The sequence below is a fragment of the Callorhinchus milii genome, unplaced genomic scaffold, assembly GCF_018977255.1.
Source record: "Callorhinchus milii isolate IMCB2004 unplaced genomic scaffold, IMCB_Cmil_1.0 Scaffold10, whole genome shotgun sequence".
NCBI lineage: Eukaryota > Metazoa > Chordata > Chondrichthyes > Chimaeriformes > Callorhinchidae > Callorhinchus > Callorhinchus milii.
The window spans coordinates 13,991,759-13,997,028 of record NW_024704751.1 but is presented as its reverse complement, the minus strand read 5'-3'; the positions used below and the strand labels follow the sequence as shown (position 1 = coordinate 13,997,028).

The 5,270-nt window shown below is 45.2% G+C and overlaps 1 long non-coding RNA gene across 1 annotated transcript; it reads left to right on the top strand.

Moving 5' to 3' along the window:
* The first annotated feature begins 1,275 nt into the window (after positions 1-1,275).
* LOC121849790 lies at positions 1,276-2,102 on the top strand. Its single transcript, XR_006085352.1, has 2 exons — positions 1,276-1,359; positions 1,912-2,102. It is a non-coding gene; the product is annotated as an uncharacterized LOC121849790 (long non-coding RNA).
* Positions 2,103-5,270: the final 3,168 nt, after the last annotated feature.

The following is a 5,270-nucleotide window of genomic DNA, read 5'->3' as shown; positions in this document are numbered from 1 at the left end:
TCTCTTTTCATCTGTAAAAATGACTTTGCTGAATCACCGCACTAGTAATAACTGTTTGATTTAAATTGTCTCTTGCCATTTTCATCCATCATTCCCCTTTCATTTCACAGTGGAACTGAGTTACATGTTAAATTAGTCTTGGCTTTACAGTGCCTCTTATATATTCAGCATAAATTGCCATTTGGTGCAAATGAAATCATTGTCTAAATGGCGGGTGTAAAATGCCAATCATCTTTTTTATGTCTAACATTTGCTTTGAGACCATCTATGTAAAGATTGAACATAAACAGCAGCCGTTGAGGAACTGAAATCACGTCTCTCGTTTGCAAATGCTCTTTCCTTTTCGCTATTCACCCTCCGAATGATTTTTTTTTTCGGGTTACCGACCTGTCCGTGTGCGTATGCGCTCGCGTGTGATGCGCGCCCGCGTCTGCGTGCTTGTGCGCGTCTGTGTGAGCGTGTGTGCGGGAAGACGTTAGAGATCCTGTGACATTGTTACTCTGTGTGATTGAGACTCACATCTCCAGGAAATACGGCGTCCAACAGGAGTTGGCCGGGACGATAATAATAATAATAATAATAATAATACTCGCATTTGATATAGCGCTTTTTACGTCGGGAGGACGTCCCAAAGCGCTTCACAGAACACACTGTAAAGTGAATTGACTGCATATTTGTGGGCAAACGCGGCAGCCAATTGCGCACAGCAATGTCCCACAAACAGTCGTAGATTGAAAATGACCAATTTATTATTGTTTTTGGTTTTGGAGGGATTATTATTAGGCTCTGTGTGGAGTAAGGAAACTTGCCCAAGGTTTCGCCCTCTGCCTGGAATTGAACTCAGGTCTCTCGCTTGCAAAGCGAGTGCTCTAACCACTGAGCTACAGGACTCCACGATCAAATCACACGTCAGACAACAGCAAACAGAATCAATTTAGTGGCAACAAACCTTCCTCCCAGTGAAGAGTTCAGCCACTTGGGCTCACTTCCTCTTTCGGGCCAATGGCTCCCAATTAATTAGCTCGGCATTCAGCAGCTGCCCTGACATTTGCAGAAAGTTTAACGCGTTATCATTTACTGTATCGTTCTCTGTGTCCACAGGCCTCCAGTCCAGGCAAAGAGATGTAAGCAATTACTCTGCAGTTTGACCTTTTTGAGGCAGATTAGTGTTTGGAAAATAGACTGAGCTGCCAAAATCGTACGGCAATGTGTCTTACTCATGATAAGACGAGACGCTGGCCCTAAAGTTGTTGTTGTTATTAATAGGAAGGGACGCTCAGAGCTGGAGTCGGTGAGGGAAAGGAGCGGGCAGGAGGTTGAGGCAAGAGGACAGTAATCATGTTGTTACATTGACGTGTGGTACGCGGAGATGCAAGTGGATCATTGCCTAAGACTGTGAGAGCAGAACTGACCAGAATAGGTTAAAAATCAACCACCACAACTTGTATTTGTTTGTGGGGTCGCCTTCATGTAGGAAACGCATTGGAGGGTCAGCGTAGACTGTGGGCTCAAACTCCACGACACGGGGCTTGAACTCACAACCTTCTGGCTCGTAGGCGCGAGCGCTTGAGGCCGGGCTGACACTCTGTCTTGGGGGAGATAGGGTACTCAGGCTCGTCTGTATCTATGACCCACTGCTTTGAATAATAATAGTAATAATCCTTGCATTTGACATAGCGCCTTATCACATCGTTAGACGTCTCAAAGCGCTTCGAACGGCATCTCAGTGCAACTGCCGAGCACCATCACCCTATCCGGTGAATGAGATAAATTGACAAAAAAGCCGGTCCGCCATCATTCATTTATATTTTGTTTAGTAAAATCACGCTTTTCTTCCCGGAGAGAAAAGAAAATCGCCGCAGTCGAACCACGGGCATGAAATATTTATTTTTAATCCTCTCCCTGTTACAGTTAATGGCAGAATTCCCGCTGCTTCGGAACACTGCAATTTCCACATCTCCAGAGGAAGCAAATGGGAAAAGAGGTTTCGAAAACGGCATGTGTCAAATTAAACGTCTGAGGTTTTTTTTCGGAGGTAATTAGGCGAGGGAGGAGCACACGGAGGGGGTGCGCGTGAAATAAAAACCCGTTTGCTGTTCACAGACGTCATGTGCCGTAAGCACTTTGTTCTCGCGGAGCTATTCTCGTGAAAACGATGTACGCGCGCGTGTAGAAAAAAAGATCATTTTTAATTTATCGGATTTGAAATGAAATCAGGCATAATTTCATTTCGAACAAAAGCTTTCGCTCTCTCTCTCTCTCTCTCTCTCTTTACCTTTTAGAAAGTGTCGCGTTTAATTAGCTGCGAATGGAAAGGTTTTTTTTTGTTTAAGAGAGGCTGGGTTTCTTCCGTCTGGTCCGTGAAGCGGTTTTGTCGATTACACTTGAGCGAATGGGTTTCGTTTACGCAGCCCCGGTGCAAAACAGTTCATTCTGTTCTGCAACCGCCCCCCCCTCCCACCCCCACCCCCCACCACCTACCCCCTCCCGCCACCCCCCCCCCACCCCCATCCCAACAACCCCCGCCCTTCCCTTGTGGTACGTCGCTGTGCGCAAATTGGCTGCCCCCCCCCCCCCCATTTTGCCTACAAATCCTCTCAAGCGCTTTGAGACGCGTCGATCAAGGCGTTGTATCCAATGCCGGTGATATCATTATTCTTGTTACCTGACTGCTCCCTCGCTCGTTGTTGATGCCTACCCCCACCTCGCCCCCTCCCAACCCCACCACCCCCTGCGCCCCCGTTACCGGCTGCGTTGCACAACAACAAAATGACATTTGTGTAGCGCCTCTCACATCGGGAGGACGTCCCAAGACATACATCACAGGAGTCGCCTTGCAGATAGGCCGATTGCTGACCAGATGCGAGTTTTTATTGATCGAGCAATCTGCAGCCCTTCGCTTAACTCAAATTGACAAATCCAGGGAAATCCAATTTGTGGACAATCAATTAGAATAATCTCTGACAACACGACTGAAGGTATTTACCTTCTGTGAGAGCATCGAAAGCTCTGTGGATACGATACTTAAGTTTGGGACAAGGATCCCTCTCTCTCTCTCTCTCTCTCAACCCTGAAATTCCCGGCGCTTTTAGCCTAAAAGTCAAATTACACGATGGTTTTCAGCGCTTTGGGACGTCCTCCTGATGTGAAAGGCGCGATAACAAATGTAATTTGTTCCTGTTGCTGTTGAGCAACCTGTAAATATTGCAGTGCTGAATGCAGTCATATAATAATAATAACAAATCTCAGATTTAATACAGCGCCTGTCGAGTGACCGACACATCTCAAAGCACTCCCTTCTCTTTTCGAACAGTGTCGCGGGACCTTTAAAGGTATCCCAGCTAAAGTCCCGGGAGTATTTCCGTTGGACTCGCCCTTTGTAGGACGTTTATGAGATAAACTAATCGACCGAATCCTGGAGGTTACTGAGTTTCTATTCTTCTCCTGGTCCCTGATCCGTCTCTCCCACTTTGGCCTTGCCACCCCTCCCTTTCCCACCAGGAGTAGAATAATAGATTAGCTGGTAAAGTATTCATGCTGTGCTATAGTTTGAGTAATGTAGCTGTCAAACACTCTCCAAACCTCCTTTGTCTGATACTTTGACTCAAGATGCATCATATTAAACATACACGCCAAACTTGTCACTATTTTTGGGAGGACTGAACTGATAACGGAGGGTTTCTGTTGCAGATGTTCAGCAACGCCGTGACTGTCCATTTCACATCTGTATTTATAATAAGAGGACCCATCTCTGGGCTTGCGATATCAATAACCTTTGCATTTGATACAGTGAGTGCCTTATCCCGTCTTCACGATGTCTCAAAGCGCTTCACAGCATGTACTGTAAAGTGAATTGACTGGATATTTTGTGGGCGATACGATTGCGCGCAACAGCGTCCCACAAACAGTCGTGGATTGAGCGATCGAATTATTTTTATTTTTTGAAGGAATTATTACCCCCCGGAAAAGCGATCCGCCAATCGACTAACAACCAAGTACCAAGTAACTAACAACTTAATGTTGGGTAAACAGAGGCGTGTAGAGTAAGGAAACTTGTCCAACGTTTTGCCCTCCGGGAATCGAACCCAGGTCCTCTCACTTACCAGGCAAGTGCTCTATTTTTTCGATGATACTTGGACACTGACGGGCAGTTTTATATATTAAGACAGAAACAAATTTAGGAGCATATTTCCTTGGAGACCAATATCCAACTGATATTGATCAGCACTTACGGAAGATCAAACTTTTTTTTTCAGTAAATGACTGGAAATGATTTTATGTTCCCAATCTTCATCTTTCATTTCATTTTATTATCCACCTTTGTTTATCTATTTCCTTTTGCCTTCAGTGTCTGACATAAATAACGTTTGGGATTTTCACACTCAGCTGGGGTTGGTTGTTGAGGACACACATTGGCTGCCGCGCTCGTCTGGAAAATCACTCAGTCACTACACTTCAGAAAAATTAGATTAATAATCCTGTCTTTGACATAGAACAGCAGCTTGCATTCATATAGCACCTTTTACGCTATATAATAATCCTTGCATTCGCTGCAGCGCCTTATCACGTTGTTGAGATGTCTCAAAGCGCTTCACAGAATATACTGTAACGTCGATTGACTGTATATCTCGTGGGCGAAACACGGCGGCAGCCAAATAGCGCACAGCTGTTTCTTTCTCCGAAACACATTTTATGGGCGAAACAAAGTTGCCTGGCGATTTCTGTTGACGGGGGGGATATTGAATCGTAACGAAGTGTTGACTTACACATCATATAAAAGTCCCAAGCCCAGCAGTTCAGCTCCACAGATAGACCAAGCGATTGGGAGCATTATTGATTTCTCTGAGTTTAATTACAGGAGAGAGTAGCAATGATTTGAGGCAGCTCTGGGAAGCCTGACATATTCATTATCACCGAGGCCAGGTGATTTAATTAATCAAACGCGCTTTGTTATAAAGTAAGCAAAATATCAAGTACCCACACAGAGCGATAAAATGATAATGACGACCACCGTTATTATTTTTACAGCGACCGAGAGATTAACGCGATACATTGAAAGCACGAAATATAATTTAAGGAATTCCGAACCAGCTCAGGCTCGCGATGTGCGTGGTCGTGTTTATAAATAATCCTCGTGTAACTCCCTATCATTTCGTTGAGACACCTCAACGCCCTTTACGGAATGCATTGGGAAGTGGAGAGAGGGTGTATTTTGCGGGCGAAACACAGCAGCCAATTGCGCACAGTGACGTCACACAAACAGCCATGGA